Below are 20,529 nucleotides of genomic sequence, written 5' to 3'. Positions count from 1 at the left end.
GTTTGTCATTCTTGTTTGGTGTGGGTTCACAGTGTGGCGCATATTTGTAACAGTGTTAAAGTTGTTTATACGGCTACCCTCAGTGTGACCTGTATGGCTGTTGACCAAGTATGCCTTGCATTCACTTGTGTGTGTGAAAAGCCGTAGATATTATGTGATTGGGCCGGCACGCAAAGGCAGTGCCTTTAAGGTTTATTGGCGCTCTGTACTTCTCCCTACGTCCGTGTACACAGCGGAGTTTTAAAAAGTCATAAATTTTACTTTTTGAAACCGATACCAATACTACATTTTAAAGCATTTATCGGTCGATAATATCGGCAGTCCGATATTATCGGACATCTCTAGTATTGATGTTTAACTTGTTTTATTACCACACAGATTTTAAAGTAGACAATATGGGTGTGATCTACTAAGATCCACAGTGCTAAATAATAGCGTGTGCAAACTAGAGTGCACATGTTACGGGTACAAAATTGGTGCAGATCGCCCTATTTAAACGAGGTTTACTATTCTTCTGTTTCACATTTCCCACCACATTTATGGTGTTTTTGTCAAGTTGAGGACATGCAGCACACAAAAGTACAAACCCCAAAACCAGTGAAGTTGGCACGTTGTGTGAATCGTAAATAAAAACAGAATACAATGATTTGCAAATCCTTTTCAACTTATATTCGATTGAATAGACTGCAAAGACAAGATACTTAACGTTCGAAATGGAAAACTTTGTTATTTTTTGCAAATATTAGCTCATTTGGAATTTCATGCCTGCATCATGTTTCAAAAAAAGCTGGCACAAGTGGCAAAAAAGACTGAGAAAGTTGAGGAATGCTCATGAAACCCTTATTTGGAACATCCCACAGGTGAACAGGCTAATTGGGAACAGGTGGGTGCCATGATTGGGTATGAAGGCAGCTTCCATGAAATGCTCAGTTGTTCACAAACAAGGATGGGGCTAGAGTCACCACTTTGTGAACAAATGTGTGAGCAAATTGTTGAACAGTTTAAGAACAACATTTCTCAGCGAGCTATTGCAAGGAATTTAGGGATTTTACTGTCCGTAATATCATCAAAAGGTTCAGAGAATCTGGAGAAATCACTGCACGTACACAATGATATCATGGACCTTCGATCCCTCAAAAAGCGACACTAGTGTGTAAAGGATATCATCACATGGGCTGAGGAACACTTCAGAAAACCACTGTCAGTAACTACAGTTTATCGCTACATCTGTAAGGGCAAGTTAAAACTCTACCATGCAAAGCCAAAGCCATTTATGAACAACCCAGGTTTTGGAGCAACATATATTGCCATCCAAGCAACGTTATCATGGACGCCCCTGCTTATTTCAGCAAGACAATGCCAAGCCACGTGTTACACCAGCTTGGCTTCATAGTAAAAGAGTGTGGGTACTAGACTGGCCTGCCTGTAGTCCAGACCTGTCTCCCATTGAAAATGTGTGGCGCAATATGAAGCCTAAAATACCACAACGGAGACCCCGGACTGTTGAACAACTTAAGCTGTACATCAAGCAAGAATGGGAAAGAATTACACCTGAGAAGCTTCAAAAATTGGTCTCTTCAGTTCCCAAACGTTATGTTACTAGGAAAGGCCATTTAACACAGTGGTAAAAATGCCCATGTGCCAACGTTTTTGTAATGTGTTGCTGCCATTAAATTCTAAGTTAATGATTATTTGCAAAAAAAAAAAATGTTGTTTTTCAGTTCAAACATTAAATATCTTGTCTTTGTAGTCTTTTCTATTCAATATAAGTTGAAAAGGATTTGCAAATTATTGGATTCTGTTTTTATTTACAAATTACACAACATGACAACTTCACTGGTTTGGGGTTTTGTAATATGCGTCACCTGTAATGTTGCACAGTGTCCCTCGGTAGTTGGTTTAAGGACCAGTCGGCTGTCAATGTCAACTGATGACGGTCAGAGCAGCCATCTTGTTCGAGGAAGATAGACGGAGGTTAAAATAAATAAATCAGTAAGGGAGGGAAGAATTGGAAAATAGAGGATGTAGTAGGAACTACGCGAGAAGAAGTTGGCAGTAAATACTGAGGAGTTGTCAAATACCTCAAAGATACAGGATTATATAATAAAATATAAAGAATATGACCGGTGTGCATATAAATTAATGTAGGCAGATTTTTTTATTTTATTTAATTAAATCTTTTTCATTTATTTATTATTTTATTCATTTTTTTATTTGAACTTTAATCCATCCATCCATCAATTTTCAACCGCTTGGTTTTTTTTGTTTGTTTATTATTATTATTGTTATTTATTCATTTTTTATGTAATTTTTATTTTTAATTATTTTTCTTAATAGACATATAGGCATATATGGATATTTTGATAGATTTTTATGGGGTGGGTGTATATATTTATATATTTATATACTCAATAGATAGATGGATAGATATACATATTTACATGTACATATATTTATTGTCATTAGTAATAATAAGGTAAAGAAAATATAGATGATAAGGCCATGTTACATACTCCAGTACAGTAGGTGGCAGTATGCACCTTTTAAGCTATGGCTGCAACCCGCCAGAAAACAAGAAGAAGAAGCCATCTTGTTTTGACATGTGTATGGGATGTGACAATGTGGTCTACAAACATCTCTCTCCATCGCTGTTGGGCCTTCAAGAAGCTGCGTTGGTAAGTTTAATTAATATATTCTATTCATGAACTTCATTGATTATGAGTAGTTCTTAAAATATTTAAACTATTGCAAAAAGTTAATGTTGTGGTCCTTATGTAACTGCTTTGTCCTCTGAGATGAACATTTATCACACATTTATCCATAGAAGAACACGTTTATTGTTTGTCTTTCAGTTCCACATCAGTTAGGAGTCTTCTGGCTCATAAACTTTGTGACAAAAAGACAAACAGTAAACAGCTTTCTCATGTACTTCAATATCTAAGTCATCATTCGAGGTTATACTGCCAGTAAGGTTTTTTGCGCACCACTAAAAAAAGAAAAACACATAAAACAGACACCAAAACGCATCTATTGGATTTTTTTTACCTATAAAATGACAAAATAGCCTTGCTTAATATACGCTATGTCTAATATTTTTATTTCTGACAATCCAAACATGTTGACAAGGAATATTCTCTCTCCTAGTTGTATGTCTTTGCAGCGCAATCATCCCCCTGCCGTTTGTGCGTAACTGTGCCAGTTTTCCCTGAGATTCCAAACGTACTAAACATGGCGGCCGCAGATTAATTGATTGATTGAGACTTTTATTAGTACATTGCACAGTACAGTACATATTCTGTACAATTGACCACTAAATGGTAACACCCGAATAAGTTGTTCAACTTGTTTAAGTCGGGGTCCACGTTAATCAATTCATGGTACAAATATATACTATCAGCATAATACAGCATAATATATACTATCAGCATAATACAGTCATCACACAAGTTAATCATCAGAGTATATACATTGAATTATTTACATTATTTACAGAACAGTTTGTCTTGGTAAATCACACTGCCAGCTCGAAATGGTCTTATTTGCATCAATACTGTTGGATACAATATCAGTGTCACATGTTGTAATATATGGAAATGATTCTGTAACACACTTTTTTTTCATTTAGTAGATGCTAAGTTCAAACTGCTCCACACTGCTATTTTGTGCTAAATACGTCTATTAACACCGGTCCTACCACCTGGTGTGGTAATGCGGGGGGTTTGATGATTTCTCTACATTTGACAGCTGCTTGAAAAGTGAAACATTATTATCTGGCTACTTTGAGCATCACTTCAACACACTTTACTTTTGTTCCTCAAAACATGAAAAAAATTAAATTTTCGAATGAATCGCAATTCTTATTGGTAACAATTCTTAATCGATTCAAAGAAATCAAAAATCGATTCATTTATTTTTTGAATTTATTTTTATTTTGTTATTTTTTGCCTAAAACTGTCCTTTTTTTTTAATGAATAAAAAGAAAAAAAAATATTTTAAATAGTACATACATTTATTACAGCTTCTTAATCAAAACAAAGAAATCCAAAATCGATTCATTTATTTTTTTCATTTATTTTAATTTTATTTTTATTTTTTGCCTAAAACAATCTGTCCTTTTTTTTAATGAATAAAAAGAAACATTTTTCTTTTAAATAATACATACATTTATTACAGCTGTTTATCTTTTTAATGGCGGAATGTAGTTAATCATAGAACTGGTACTAAATGTTTAAAAAAAAAATTAAAAAATGTACTCACGATTCGCATTGGTAACAATTCTTACTCGATTCAAAGAAATCCAAAAAAAACAATTTTGCTGAAAAAAAATCTGTCCTGTCCAGCCACTTTCTTAAATATTTGGGTAGAATTTTATTAAAAAAACAAAAAACCTTTTTTGTTTTTTTTATAGTATAGAAATTTGTTACAGCTGTTCATCTTTTTAACGGCGTAGTGTAATGTATTATGGAACTGTTACTCAATGTTATAAAAAAAAAAAAAAATTGCTATTGAATCGAGAATTGTTTTAAATCAAGAATCGATTCTGAATCAAATCGTTACCCCCAAGAATCTGGTTGCACTTGGCGATCACTCCAGCAGCACTGAGAGCGGACTCAGACCAACTACTTTTTCAATCATGTTGCAGTTTTCAATGCCAACAAAGAAATTGACTCAAAAAAATGCTACATTTTCCAGAAAATGCTCTCGCTTGATGCTAATAGGCCACTGGTGAGCATTAACGATTTCACATGGTCATTTCAACACCTCCAAATGTGTTATTGAGAACTACAACTACGTTACCATCAAACAGCTAATGCATAGTTAGTACAATAATTACTAAGGGTGTAAAAAAAAAAAAATTCTTATTTGTAGCAAATCTTATTTGATTCAAAAAAAGAAAAATATAGATTTAAAAAAAATATAAATATGTATATATGATATACATATAATAAATTGTTATATATATATTTTTTTTTTTATTTTTTTTTTTTTTATGTATTTTTTTTGTTTATAAAATCTGTTCTGTCCAGCTACTTTAATAAATGTTTGGGTTGTGGAAGTCTCTGTGTGGGTGGGTTCCTGGGATCTAGGGTTAACAAGTCTTTTTATTTGTCTATATTTGTTGTGGGAAATGTCGCCAGCCGCCTCCTTCTCGCTCGTGTGTGTCTTTTTCTCCCCTCGGCCCCTGCTGATAAAGGAGACAGGTGATTAGATAACCCGCCTCAGCTGGGCAATCCACTCACCTGTCAGCTGCTTCGAAGCCGGTCCATACACACGCCCTTCCCGCAGGAGGCGCGCCGACCACGCCCCCCTCCACAGGGTAAAATTGTATCAAAGACCAGTTTTATTTTAGGTAATATAGAAATGTATCAAAGCTGTTTATCTACTGTATTTTATGGAGGAATATAGTTAATCATAGAAGTGGCACCCAATGTGACAATCATTGGTACTTTAACTTTAACTTTATAAAAAAAAAAAAAGTATATATTTTAAATCGAGAATCGTTTTGAATCGAATCGTTACCCCCACGAATCGAATCAAATTGTGTGGTGCCCAAAGATTAACAGCCCTCATACTTACAGTATTAACACTTCTTAGGGCGCAACAAAAAACCGAGGAAAAACGCGCCATAAACTACACACTACTGCCATCTTGCAAATGTGTTTGCAACTTTGTGTCACACTTGCAAATGAGGCCCAGAAATGTGATAACAAAACAAGATATAACAATTGTCGTAATCAGCTCAATTTTAAATGTTGCAATAAAAAATTAGATTTAATTATCAAAAACACACAATAGTACCAAACATAGGTACTGTTGTGTGTTGAGTATTGGAATTCATTCCCAACTACCGGGAATCAGTTCAAATGCGAACGGTACCTATCCCTACTTGGTATCGTTACTGTCGATATTCGTTTCGATCCGCCCGCCTTTGTTTACATTCAAGAGCTTTAGCTCGCGGTTAGTGGTTAGCATGTCCTCCTGCGGCGTAGCATGTTTAGCTATTCCTCGTCTTCCTGCGATGATGATATTTGTAAGAAACCTCTGGCGTCACGGCGGCGAGGATTACAGACTTAGAGGTGCGCTTTGCACTGTGGAGGGACGTTAGCCGCGTTGAGGAGGCAAGGCCAAATAATAAATAAATAAGTTGTTCTCCGATGCGATGATGTCATCGCTAGAGATGATGAATGCTTTAAAATGTAATAGCGGAATATATTGATATCGGTTTCAAAATTATCTGTATCGGTTTCAAAAAGTAAAATTTATGACTTTTTAAATTGCTGCTGTGTACACTGACACAAGAAGAATTACAGAGTGCCAATAAACCTTAAAGGCACTGCCTTTGCGTGCCGGCCCAGTCACATATTATCTACGGCTTCTCACACACACACAAGTGAATACTTGGTCAACAGCCATACAGGTCACACTGAGAGTGACCGTATAAACTTTATCACTGTTACAAATATGCGCCACACTGTGAATCCACACCAAGCAAGAATGACAAACACATTTCGGGAGAACATCCGCACCGGAACACAACATAAACACAACAGAACAAATACCCAGAACCCCTTGCAGCACTAACTCTTCCGGGACGCTACAACATACACCCCCCGCTAATTATTAATTAGCCATTATCGGACATCTCTAGTCATCGCCCTTGCGCACATAAAAAATGTTTTTTAATCAGCTGTCCCAGAAGTCGTCTGTCTTTGCCTCCATTAAACTAGGACCCGATGTCAGCTGAGGAGTGGAACGAGGCGCGTCCGGAATCCAACGCCACGGAAAAAAGTTTGCGTCGCAAAGCAGTGAAAACCATATGACAGGTTTTGATGCGCCCTGCAATGTGGAACAGAGTTGTACAATTTGGCAAGCGGGCGGCTCCGATCCATCATTGTGTCCCCTGAACAGCGGGACGGAGGACGTTTGCAGCCTTCACTTGTGCAGCCAGTCACGCTGAAATGTTGTTTTAACACGTACATTTCTCTTCTCGCCCATTTGGGGGGAAAAAAAAAAACAAGTTTGTTGGAAACTTTGCAGCGCCACCACATGGACAGTCATGGTGCTGACTGGCGGCGATGCATTATGATTGCCACAAATCAGGAGTGACACCGGATTTAAACACACAGGTCTTATGAAAAGATTGCATGTGGAGCTTTTATACCGCTCGCTGTTGCGCAACACCGCCTGGACCAAAACGTCTTCCTCATTTTTATGATAATTTAGGGAGAATTTGAGCACCGTCCCTTTTTTTTTTTTTTTTTATAAACAGACCCAGGATGATTTTTAAACACTGTAAGGCCCCACAAACCACCTACAAGTCCTCTATAATTTATTCTAGTTTTTACTTTATATTGTTTTATTTATTTTTTTATGTTCACGTGTTGTTAGCATTATACCCCGCTCTCCTCTACAATTGCGGTCTTTATTATTACTTATCATTATTATTATATTATTATTATCGTCATTATTATTATTATTGTTATTATCATCATTGTTATTATCATCATTGTAATTATTATATTATTACACACACACACACACTCCGCCACGACTATAAATAGTATAAATAACAATGTATTTGTATTAATGCACTTTTTTTTTTTAAAGAAATGTAGGTCAACTTACAACAAAGACTAACTATTAAAATGTTTAGCCTGTAATAGAAAAGATTTAAAGTGCATCAATTTGCCTGAAATTAATAATAATGGAAATCTTTATTTAAAATATTTTTAAAAAATTATACTGAAAAATTAAATTAAATTAATTTAATAAATAATAAATTCTAATTAATCAGCAACATTTGTGTTTTGTAATGCCCGCCCCACTACTTGGAAACAACTGCATTGACCTAACGTCACTGGCCCACTCACACATTCAGCATGTCTACATGCACCAAAAAAGGTAGTATTGTCTTAATTTGGCTGTACATAGTTAACTAGAGTTCCAGCAACTGATTTTTTTGTGGATTTTTACTTTAAAAAGTGCTGACAAATTTCATATAAAGACAGAATGTGAGTTTTAAGAATTGTGCCACCTGTCATTATTTACCTTTATATGTCTGTATATGTTTCCAGTTTCCCTTTACTTTACAGGATAAGGTACGTTTGTGTGTGTGCATATATATATAAACATTTATTTAAGTCAATACATTTGTAAAATCATCAAATAATGAAATCAATTAAATTGAATTATTTAAGTAAATGATTGAATAATCAAAAATGTTTACATTGAATAAATGAATGACACATTTTATAACACCCATGTATTTTATTCAAAATAATTATTGACAAGTAATTATTTAAAGGTGTATTCATTTAATTTTAAATTGACATGTTCATTAGAAATTAAATGTCATTAAATCATAATAAAAATCTTACATTGTAAAACAATTATTTATATAAGTATTTAAAACATCAAATAATGAAATCAATTAATGAAATTATTGATTAATCAATTATCTAAATATTTAATTTAATTCCAATTAATTATGACACATAATTAAAGACATTATGTATTTAATTGATTCACCTTTGACTCTCAATAAGACACACTTTTATGAAATAATTAAATATAGGGTTTTTATATATATATATATATATATATATATATATATATATATATATATATATATATATATATATATATATATATATATATATATATATATATATTATCATTTAAATAATTAATAAATTGTGACATAACCTAAATCATTAAATGATTAAGTCATCAACTAAAAAAATCAAGAATTTGTTAAATATTGAAATAATGAATAAGAATTGAATAATTAAATGTACTTTTTATATGATATAAATTATAAATAATGACACATTTAAGTACATTTTAGAATTTTTATTTATGATATTGTCCAAATTGATCCCCCGTAAAACAAAGGTTCATGAAATTAATTAATTAATTAATTAGTTATTTAAGTAATTAAATAATTAATGAAATCATCAAATATAGAAATCTGTGTCTAATTGTGAAATATAAAATAATCTAATATTGAAATTATTCAAAGAGAAGTTATTTATTTGATATGGTCTCATTTGACATTCCATGAAATATTTAAATAGGTCATTAAATCATTTAAAAAAAAATGTTTAAAAAAATTGGATCATAAAACTTTAATGAAATCAATAAATTGATGAATTAATTCAATAATTACATTTAAATTAATTTATGACACATGTAATGACACATTTATGTATTTAGTTCAAATTGTATATAACTAATGATACATTTAAGTGATTGTTTTATATAAGTTTTTTCCCTTTGAACATCCATAACAGTTTTATCAAATAATTAAGTCACTAAATCATTTTTTTTTTTAAATGGATTGTGAAATAATTATTTGAATAATTAACTAAAACATCAATCAATGAAGTCCATAATTAATTAATTTAAATAAGTCAATAACTAAATAATTGAATGTAATTTTTACCTTGAATACAAACGTAAACACACGTGTGTATTTGGTTCCAGTTATAATTAGGTAATGACACAATAATTAATTATTTTAAGATGCGATTGTAGCTGAGATAGGCTCCAGCGCCCCCCGCGACCCCGAAGGGAATAAGCGGTAGAAAATGGATGGATGAAGATGCTTTTCAATTTAATTTTTCACATTTTCACTCCATAAAACACAAGTTCATTAAATAATTAAATATGTCATTAATCATAAAAAAAATAATTATTGAATAGCCAGGGTGTACCCCACCTTCCGCCCGAATGCAGCTGAGATAGGCTTTCGGGGACACGGGGGGGAGAAGGTGTAAATCTTGCGCCAGGCCGTACCCATATCCGCAGCAGGTCTCCAAGGTGAACAGCCTTTGGCATGTTAGAATAAGGTAAATATGTCATTAATCATAAAAAAAAATAATTATTGAATAGCGAAATGAGCATTTAAATAATTATTAAAGCATGCATGAATAAATCAAATAATCAATTAATTCAATATTGAAATAATTAAATGTACTTTTTACATTAAAGTTAATGACTCATATAATTAATGGAACATTTAGGATGTATTTATTCATTTCATATCGTACCATGTGACTTTCTGCAATACTCCCTTTGTTCACAAGAGGGCGTGTGTGCCTTCCTTCCTTCTAAAGAGAGCCAGGGAATTAAGATTGGGCCACTTTTCTTTTTTCTTTTTTATTCGTGCATTATGGCGAGGATTCTGTCCAAAGGCTGATTCACCCGCTTGTAAATCCGTGCATGGAGCGAGAAAGACGTATTTCATTATGAGGACCGATATTTCTGCAGCCTTTTTGCCCTCGCTCCAATCGGGACCCCTGACTGCTGGCTGAACTGTCGGGTGCACAATGGAGGGTGAACGAGGAGTCAGGCAGAGGAGGAGAGAGTTGAGCGGCCATCAAGGCAGGCGTACACGCTTGTCTGGTCCTCCCACCTCCAGCCCGCAGAGAAATGGTGTTTGTCAAAGCAATAAAGCTGTCCCAGAACCTCGCTAATATTCAGGAGTCTGAAAGCAAAGTTTGTGCCTGCATGGCCCGACAGCTTGACAAGTGTCTGTTCCCAGGCTCCGCCATAACACACCCGGGTTACTAAGGGCCCGAGCTAGTCCAGACGCCGCGCGGCGCGCTCCTCATTGGTTCCGTCCCCGCGCGCTCAATGCCGTGTTTACTGGCGGGGCCCCGTAATAGGCCATGGCTCATCTCAACGTTACGACCTGTTTAGAGAGGAGGTGAAAAATGACACTTTTATTGCGCGTCGCGGCGTCCTTGCTGTGCCCCTCCAGGCCTGTCCTGCCCCGTCACGCCATGTTGGGCGAAAACACACCGTACACATCGTACACACACGTGTCAACACGCGGCGTAAGTACACGTCAACATTATGTGCCCATTTGGGTGGTGACTTACGCCCCATACACAAGGGCCCCCCATTTACATACACTAAAACAGGGGTCTTAAGTCTTGTCCAGGACCAAGGACCACAGACTTGGGTATCTTGTAAAAATGTGGTTTTGTATTCAACTAGACATAAAAGCTACCTCAAGGTATTGTGCAGTACTAAGATATTCAAATAATTGAAGTGGTGTACCGAGCTGGCAAATAGCACGCTAATCGCTAGCTGCCAAACAGAGTGCTGATCGATGGTTAGCAACCAGAGTGCAAATCGCTAGCTGACAACCAGAGCGTTAATAACGAGCTGGCAACATACACCATTAATTGTGAACTGGCAACTAGAGTTCTGGTTGCTGGCTGGCAACTAGAGCGCTAATTGATGGTTAGCAACTAGAGTGCCAAACACAAGCTGGCAACTAGAGCGCTAATCGTGAGCCGGCAACTGGATTGCTAACCGATTGTTTGCAACTAGAGCGGCAATTGCTAGCTGGCAACTACAGCCTTAATCGCTAGCTGGCAACAAGAGTGCTAGTCTCTAATTGGCAACTAGAGTGCTAACCGATTGTTTACAACTAGAGCGCCAATTGCTAGCTGGCAACTACAGCCTTCATCGCGAGCTGGCAACAAGAGTGCTAGTCTCTAATTGGCAACTAGAGTGCTAACCGATTGTTTACAACTAGAGCGCCAATCGCTAGCTGGCAATTACAGCCTTAATCGCGAGCCATCATCTATCGCGCTAGTCGCTAACTGGCAACTAAAGTGCTAGTCGCTAGCTGGCTATTAGAGTGCTAATCGATGGTTTGCAACTGTAATGCCAATCGCTAGCTGGCAACTAGAGCCTTAATTGCAAGCTGGCAACCAGAGCGCTCGTCGCTATCTGGCAATTAGAGTGCTAATCCATGGTGTGCAACTAGAGTGCCAATCGTGAGCTGGCAAATAAAGCGCTAGTCGCTAGCTGGCAATTTGAGTGCTAATCGATGGTTAGTAAGTAGAGTGCCAATCGCAAGCTAGCAACTAGAGCGCTAATCGTAAGCCGGCAACTGGATTGCTAACCGATTGTTTGCAACTAGAGCGGCAATTGCTAGCTGGCAACTACAGCCTTAATCACTAGCTGGCAACAAGAGTGCTAGTCTCTAATTGGCAACTAGAGTGCTAACCGATTGTTTACAACTAGAGCGGCAATCGCTAGCTGGCAACTACAGCCTTAATCGCTAGCTGGCAACAAGAGTGCTAGTCTCTAACTGGCAACTAGAGTGCTAACCGATTTTTTACAACTAGAGCGGCAATCGCTAGCTGGCAACTACAGCCTTAATCGCTAGCTGGCAACAAGAGTGCTAGTCTCTAATTGGCAACTAGAGTGCTAACCGATTGTTTACAACTAGAGCGGCAATCGCTAGCTGGCAACTACAGCGTTAATCGCTAGCTGGCAACAAGAGTGCTAGTCTCTAATTGGCAACTAGAGTGCTAACAGATTGTTTACAACTAGAGCGCCAATCGCTAGCTGGCAATTACAGCCTTAATCGTGAGCTATCATCTATCTCGCTAGTTGCTAACTGGCAACTAGAGTGCTAGTCGCTAGCAGGCAATTAGAGTGCTAATCGATGGTTTGCAACTGTAATGCCAATCGCTAGCTGGCAACTAGAGCCTTAATTGCAAGCTGGCAACCAGAGCGCTTGTCGCTATCTGGCAATTAGAGTGCTAATCCATGGTGTGCAACTAGAGTGCCAATCGTGAGCTGGCAAATAAAGCGCTAGTCGCTAGCTGGCAATTTGAGTGCTAATCGATGGTTAGTAAGTAGAGTGCCAATCGCAAGCTGGCAACTAGAGCGCTAATCGTGAGCCGGCAACTGGATTGCTAACCGATTGTTTGCAACTAGAGCGGCAATTGCTAGCTGGCAACTACAGCCTTAATCACTAGCTGGCAACAAGAGTGCTAGTCTCTAATTGGCAACTAGAGTGCTAACCGATTGTTTACAACTAGAGCGGCAATCGCTAGCTGGCAACTACAGCCTTAATCGCTAGCTGGCAACAAGAGTGCTAGTCTCTAATTGGCAACTAGAGTGCTAGCCAATTTTTTACAACTAGAGCGGCAATCGCTAGCTGGCAACTACAGCCTTAATCGCTAGCTGGCAACAAGAGTGCTAGTCTCTAATTGGCAACTAGAGTGCTAACCGATTGTTTACAACTAGAGCGCCAATCGCTAGCTGGCAACTACAGCCTTCATCGCGAGCTGGCAACAAGAGTGCTAGTCTCTAATTGGCAACTAGAGTGCTAACCGCTTGTTTACAACTAGAGCGCCAATCGCTAGCTGGCAATTACAGCCTTAATCGCGAGCTATCATCTATCGCGCTAGTCGCTAACTGGCAACTAAAGTGCTAGTCGCTAGCTGGCTATTAGAGTGCTAATCGATGGTTTGCAACTGTAATGCCAATCGCTAGCTGGCAACTAGAGCCTTAATTGCAAGCTGGCAACCAGAGCGCTCGTCGCTATCTGGCAATTAGAGTGCTAATCCATGGTGTGCAACTAGAGTGCCAATCGTGAGCTGGCAAATAAAGCGCTAGTCGCTAGCTGGCAATTTGAGTGCTAATCGATGGTTAGTAAGTAGAGTGCCAATCGCAAGCTAGCAACTAGAGCGCTAATCGTAAGCCGGCAACTGGATTGCTAACCGATTGTTTGCAACTAGAGCGGCAATTGCTAGCTGGCAACTACAGCCTTAATCGCTAGCTGGCAACAAGAGTGCTAGTCTCTAATTGGCAACTAGAGTGCTAACCGATTGTTTACAACTAGAGCGGCAATCGCTAGCTGGCAACTACAGCCTTAATCGCTAGCTGGCAACAAGAGTGCTAGTCTCTAACTGGCAACTAGAGTGCTAACCGATTTTTTACAACTAGAGCGGCAATCGCTAGCTGGCAACTACAGCCTTAATCGCTAGCTGGCAACAAGAGTGCTAGTCTCTAATTGGCAACTAGAGTGCTAACCGATTGTTTACAACTAGAGCGGCAATCGCTAGCTGGCAACTACAGCGTTAATCGCTAGCTGGCAACAAGAGTGCTAGTCTCTAATTGGCAACTAGAGTGCTAACAGATTGTTTACAACTAGAGCGCCAATCGCTAGCTGGCAATTACAGCCTTAATCGTGAGCTATCATCTATCTCGCTAGTTGCTAACTGGCAACTAGAGTGCTAGTCGCTAGCAGGCAATTAGAGTGCTAATCGATGGTTTGCAACTGTAATGCCAATCGCTAGCTGGCAACTAGAGCCTTAATTGCAAGCTGGCAACCAGAGCGCTCGTCGCTATCTGGCAATTAGAGTGCTAATCCATGGTGTGCAACTAGAGTGCCAATCGTGAGCTGGCAAATAAAGCGCTAGTCGCTAGCTGGCAATTTGAGTGCTAATCGATGGTTAGTAAGTAGAGTGCCAATCGCAAGCTGGCAACTAGAGCGCTAATCGTGAGCCGGCAACTGGATTGCTAACCGATTGTTTGCAACTAGAGCGGCAATTGCTAGCTGGCAACTACAGCCTTAATCACTAGCTGGCAACAAGAGTGCTAGTCTCTAATTGGCAACTAGAGTGCTAACCGATTGTTTACAACTAGAGCGGCAATCGCTAGCTGGCAACTACAGCCTTAATCGCTAGCTGGCAACAAGAGTGCTAGTCTCTAATTGGCAACTAGAGTGCTAGCCAATTTTTTACAACTAGAGCGGCAATCGCTAGCTGGCAACTACAGCCTTAATCGCTAGCTGGCAACAAGAGTGCTAGTCTCTAATTGGCAACTAGAGTGCTAACCGATTGTTTACAACTAGAGCGCCAATCGCTAGCTGGCAACTACAGCCTTCATCGCGAGCTGGCAACAAGAGTGCTAGTCTCTAATTGGCAACTAGAGTGCTAACCGCTTGTTTACAACTAGAGCGCCAATCGCTAGCTGGCAATTACAGCCTTAATCGCGAGCTATCATCTATCGCGCTAGTCGCTAACTGGCAACTAAAGTGCTAGTCGCTAGCTGGCTATTAGAGTGCTAATCGATGGTTTGCAACTGTAATGCCAATCGCTAGCTGGCAACTAGAGCCTTAATTGCAAGCTGGCAACCAGAGCGCTCGTCGCTATCTGGCAATTAGAGTGCTAATCCATGGTGTGCAACTAGAGTGCCAATCGTGAGCTGGCAAATAAAGCGCTAGTCGCTAGCTGGCAATTTGAGTGCTAATCGATGGTTAGTAAGTAGAGTGCCAATCGCAAGCTGGCAACTAGAGCGCTAATCGTGAGCCGGCAACTGGATTGCTAACCGATTGTTTGCAACTAGAGCGGCAATCGCTAGCTGGCAACTACAGCCTTAATCGCTAGCTGGCAACAAGAGTGCTAGTCTCTAATTGGCAACTAGAGTGCTAACCGATTGTTTACAACTAGAGCGGCAATCGCTAGCTGGCAATTACAGCCTTAATCGCGAGCTATCATCTATCGCGCTAGTCGCTAACTGGCAACTAAAGTGCTAGTCGCTAGCTGGCTAGTAGAGTGCTAATCGATGGTTTGCAACTGTAATGCCAATCGCTAGCTGGCAACTAGAGCCTTAATTGCAAGCTGGCAACCAGAGCGCTCGTCGCTATCTGGCAATTAGAGTGCTAATCCATGGTGTGCAACTAGAGTGCCAATCGTGAGCTGGCAAATAAAGCGCTAGTCGCTAGCTGGCAATTTGAGTGCTAATCGATGGTTAGTAAGTAGAGTGCCAATCGCAAGCTGGCAACTAGAGCGCTAATCGTGAGCCGGCAACTGGATTGCTAACCGATTGTTTGCAACTAGAGCGGCAATTGCTAGCTGGCAACTACAGCCTTAATCACTAGCTGGCAACAAGAGTGCTAGTCTCTAATTGGCAACTAGAGTGCTAACAGATTGTTTACAACTAGAGCGCCAATCGCTAGCTGGCAACTACAGCCTTCATCACGAGCTGGCAACAAGAGTGCTAGTCTTTAATTGGCAACTAGAGTGCTAACCGATTGTTTACAACTAGAGCGCCAATCGCTAGCTGGCAATTACAGCCTTAATCGCGAGCTATCATCTATCGCGCTAGTCGCTAACTGGCAACTAAAGTGCTAGTCGCTAGCTGGCAATTAGAGTGCTAATCGATGGTTTGCAACTGTAATGCCAATCGCTAGCTGGCAACTAGAGCCTTAATTGCAAGATGGCAACCAGAGCGCTCGTCGCTATCTGGCAATTAGAGTGCTAATCCATGGTGTGCAACTAGAGTGCCAATCGTGAGCTGGCAAATAAAGCGCTAGTCGCTAGCTGGCAATTTGAGTGCTAATCGATGGTTTGTAAGTAGAGTGCCAATCGCAAGCTGGCAACTAGAGCGCTAATCGTGAGCCGGCAACTGGATTGCTAACCGATTGTTTGCAACTAGAGCGGCAATTGCTAGCTGGCAACTACAGCCTTAATCACTAGCTGGCAACAAGAGTGCTAGTCTCTAATTGGCAACTAGAGTGCTAACGGATTGTTTACAACTAGAGCGGCAATCGCTAGCTGGCAACTACAGCCTTAATCGCTAGCTGGCAACAAGAGTGCTAGTCTCTAATTGGCAACTAGAGTGCTAACCGATTTTTTACAACTAGAGCGGCAATCGCTAGCTGGCAACTACAGCCTTAATCACTAGCTGGCAACAAGAGTGCTAGTCTCTAATTGGCAACTAGAGTGCTAACCGATTGTTTACAACTACAGCGGCAATCGCTAGCTGGCAACTACAGCGTTAATCGCTAGCTGGCAACAAGAGTGCTAGTCTCTAATTGGCAACTAGAGTGCTAACAGATTGTTTACAACTAGAGCGCCAATCGCTAGCTGGCAATTACAGCCTTAATCGTGAGCTATCATCTATCTCGCTAGTTGCTAACTGGCAACTAGAGTGCTAGTCGCTAGCAGGCAATTAGAGTGCTAATCGATGGTTTGCAACTATAATGCCAATCGCTAGCTGGCAACTAGAGCCTTAATTGCAAGCTGGCAACCAGAGCGCTCGTCGCTATCTGGCAATTAGAGTGCTAATCCATGGTGTGCAACTAGAGTGCCAATCGTGAGCTGGCAAATAAAGCGCTAGTCGCTAGCTGGCAATTTGAGTGCTAATCGATGGTTAGTAAGTAGAGTGCCAATCGCAAGCTGGCAACTAGAGCGCTAATCGTGAGCCGGCAACTGGATTGCTAACCGATTGTTTGCAACTAGAGCGGCAATTGCTAGCTGGCAACTACAGCCTTAATCACTAGCTGGCAACAAGAGTGCTAGTCTCTAATTGGCAACTAGAGTGCTAACCGCTTGTTTACAACTAGAGCGCCAATCGCTAGCTGGCAATTACAGCCTTAATCGCGAGCTATCATCTATCGCGCTAGTCGCTAACTGACAACTAAAGTGCTAGTCGCTAGCTGGCTATTAGAGTGCTAATCGATGGTTTGCAACTGTAATGCCAATCGCTAGCTGGCAACTAGAGCCTTAATTGCAAGCTGGCAACCAGAGCGCTCGTCGCTATCTGGCAATTAGAGTGCTAATCCATGGTGTGCAACTAGAGTGCCAATCGTGAGCTGGCAAATAAAGCGCTAGTCGCTAGCTGGCAATTTGAGTGCTAATCGATGGTTAGTAAGTAGAGTGTCAATCGCTAGCTGGCAACTAGAGCGCTAATCGTGAGCCGGCAACTGGATTGCTAACCGATTGTTTGCAACTAGAGCGGCAATTGCTAGCTGGCAACTACAGCCTTAATCGCTAGCTGGCAACAAGAGTGCTAGTCTCTAATTGGCAACTAGAGTGCTAACCGATTGTTTACAACTAGAGCGGCAATCGCTAGCTGGCAACTACAGCCTTAATCGCTAGCTGGCAACAAGAGTGCTAGTCTGTAATTGGCAACTAGAGTGCTAACCGATTGTTTACAACTAGAGCGGCAATCGCTAGCTGGCAACTACAGCGTTAATCGCTAGCTGGCAACAAGAGTGCTAGTCTCTAATTGGCAACTAGAGTGCTAACAGATTGTTTACAACTAGAGCGCCAATTGCTAGCTGGCAATTACAGCCTTAATCGTGAGCTATCATCTATCTCGCTAGTTGCTAACTGGCAACTAGAGTGCTAGTCACTAGCAGGCAATTAGAGTGCTAATCGATGGTTTGCAACTATAATGCCAATCGCTAGCTGGCAACTAGAGCCTTAATTGCAAGCTGGCAACCAGAGCGCTCGTCGCTATCTGGCAATTAGAGTGCTAATCCATGGTGTGCAACTAGAGTGCCAATCGTGAGCTGGCAAATAAAGCGCTAGTCGCTAGCTGGCAATTTGAGTGCTAATCGATGGTTAGTAAGTAGAGTGTCAATCGCTAGCTGGCAACTAGAGCGCTAATCATGAGCTGGCAAGTAAAGCCTTAATCGCGAGCTGGCAACTAGTGCGCTAATTGCTAGCAAGCAACAACAGAGCTCATCCCTATAATGGGAAAAAAATGCCCCTCTTAAAGAAATAAAAAAAAATTTAAAGTTATTTTTGATTGTAATGAGCAAAAAAATCTGTCAAAATCAAAATTGTCTTGGTAAGATTTCTTGAAATAAGACATATAGTTGAGCTTTAAAAACTTAAAAGTGATTTTGGAATTAGAAATGAAAACGTATTAATAGCTGTAGTTGTTAGTTTTGTGAAGTTTTGTGTCAAACGTGAAGTCAAAAGATGAATTGCCTAAGAAGTTCTTATGTTTCTCTGAAAAATGACTGTTTGATGGTGACTCGTACAAAGTTTGACTAGAAATTAGAAATATATACTTGGTGAGAGTGTGACTTTTTCCAGTGGAGCTGGCAAATAAAGCGTTTAACTTGGGGATGGTGTGGTGTCGAGGGTAGAGTGGCCATGCTAAGCTACTTTAGGGTTCCAGGTTCGATTCCAGCTTCCGCCATTCCTAGTCATTTTCTACCACTTTTCACTTTCGAGGTTGCGGGAGACTGAAGACTATAATCTATTATTATTATTATTATTATTATGTGACACATGCTAATGTTAGAATGCTGGCATGCTAACATTAGCCCTGTTATATCACAAGGGACTGTAAAATGTGCATCTTTTGTAGTACATGCTCTAGTATTATCACACACACACACACGTTCTTGTATTTGTTACCTTCTTCAGACCTCCGAAAAATGCCTACATCTTTAGGACCACACTTTCTAGATATGTAAAGCTTTGTATTTGCAACATTAATAATATATGCATACTATGCAAACATAAAAAAGCTTGTTGTGAAAAATTAGTTGGAATTTCACAAGAAAAACTTAGAATTTTGGCAGTATTATAATAAAAGTCGTAATTTTACTCAACGCAAGTCAAAATTTTACAAGAAAAACAATTGTGCAATATTATGATAAAAGTTGGAATTTTACTCAATAACAGGCGCAATTTTACAAGCAAAGCTTAACATTTTGACGATTCTATGAAAAGAGTCGTAATTTTACTCAACAAAAGTCGCAATTTTATAAGAAAACTTTAAAATGTTGGCAATATTATAATAATCAGAATTTTACTTTACAAAAGTCATAATTGTACTCCAAAATTGTTACTGTTTTACAAGAACAACAAAAAATTGGCAACATTGTGATAAAAGTCTGAATTTTATATGACAAACGTCACCATTTTGCATTAAAAAGTGATAATTTTTACGAGAAAATATTGCAATATTACAGAAACAGAAAGAATACGAGAAATTGTTCTCAATTTTATATTTAAAAAAAAGTTGACACATTGTGAGAAAAAGACTGCTTTGAGTTCATTTGTTTATTTCTTTAACTCTTTGTTTGTAATTGTTTTTTAATCTTCATTATTTACTTCAAGTTATTACAGTATGTCTCTATATAAATATTTATTTTATTTCTTTGTATTAATTTTGGCCAAAGGGGGCGCATTTCAATTTCTTACACACTCTTGTTGTTTCATATGTTGGCCAGAGGGGGAGCACTTCAAATTTTTCCACACACTTGTTGTTTCATATGTTGACCAGAGGGGGAGCACTTTTAAAACCGACAGAGTCAATTTGAAAAATCCCTCCTTTTTGGGACCAGCCTCATTGTGATATATTTCACCACCAGGGGTGCAAATGAGACATTCTCTATTAGATGCAATGGTTTTCCGTATTGGGACCATGATTTATGTCCTAACTTGTTCACCGCTCCTCATATGGAAGGTACTTTTCCTTGTTGATGTCTCAAGAAGGGTAGAAGTACTAGAACACACACACAAAAACTGTGATTGTAGCAAAAGTATACCAATAAAAAAATAGCTACCAAATACATCAGAAGTTACTCACCAGTTACTCAGTACTTGAGTATTTTTTTTTCCACTAATTACTTCCTGTTACCCAAATAATTATTTGGATGACTACTTTTAACTTTTACTTGAGTCAAATTACTTTGAAGTAACTTTACTTTTACTCGAGTACAAGTTTGGCTACTGTGCCCGCCCCTGACTGTGTATATATGTATGTAGATAGGAACAAAACAAATATGTTCATGTTTTTGGATGACCTCTATTATTGTAGCACTGATAGTACATGACTAATATAATACACTAACAATACAGTGAGTGGACGAATGTCAAAAAGTGATGAGGCAGTTGTATCAGTAATCCACACATGTGGGACTTTATGACGCGTGCCTTCAAAATAAAAGTGCATTACTAT

The 20,529-nt window shown here is 39.0% G+C and overlaps 1 long non-coding RNA gene across 2 annotated transcripts in view; it reads left to right on the top strand.

Annotated features, from left to right (window-relative positions):
- The first annotated feature begins 2,570 nt into the window (after positions 1-2,570).
- Positions 2,571-20,529, top strand: part of LOC133640958 (uncharacterized) — a 168,114-nt gene continuing 150,155 nt past the window's right edge. Inside the window, exon 1 of one of the 2 annotated variants that reach the window (XR_009824234.1) lies at positions 2,571-2,675. This is a non-coding gene — a long non-coding RNA (uncharacterized LOC133640958). The remainder of the gene's footprint in view (positions 2,676-20,529) is intronic. The other variant, XR_009824235.1, reaches the window with a different exon arrangement.

The sequence above is a fragment of the Entelurus aequoreus genome, linkage group LG23 (genome assembly GCF_033978785.1).
Source record: "Entelurus aequoreus isolate RoL-2023_Sb linkage group LG23, RoL_Eaeq_v1.1, whole genome shotgun sequence".
NCBI classification, from domain to species: domain Eukaryota; kingdom Metazoa; phylum Chordata; class Actinopteri; order Syngnathiformes; family Syngnathidae; genus Entelurus; species Entelurus aequoreus.
This window is presented reverse-complemented; position numbering and strand designations above follow the sequence as displayed.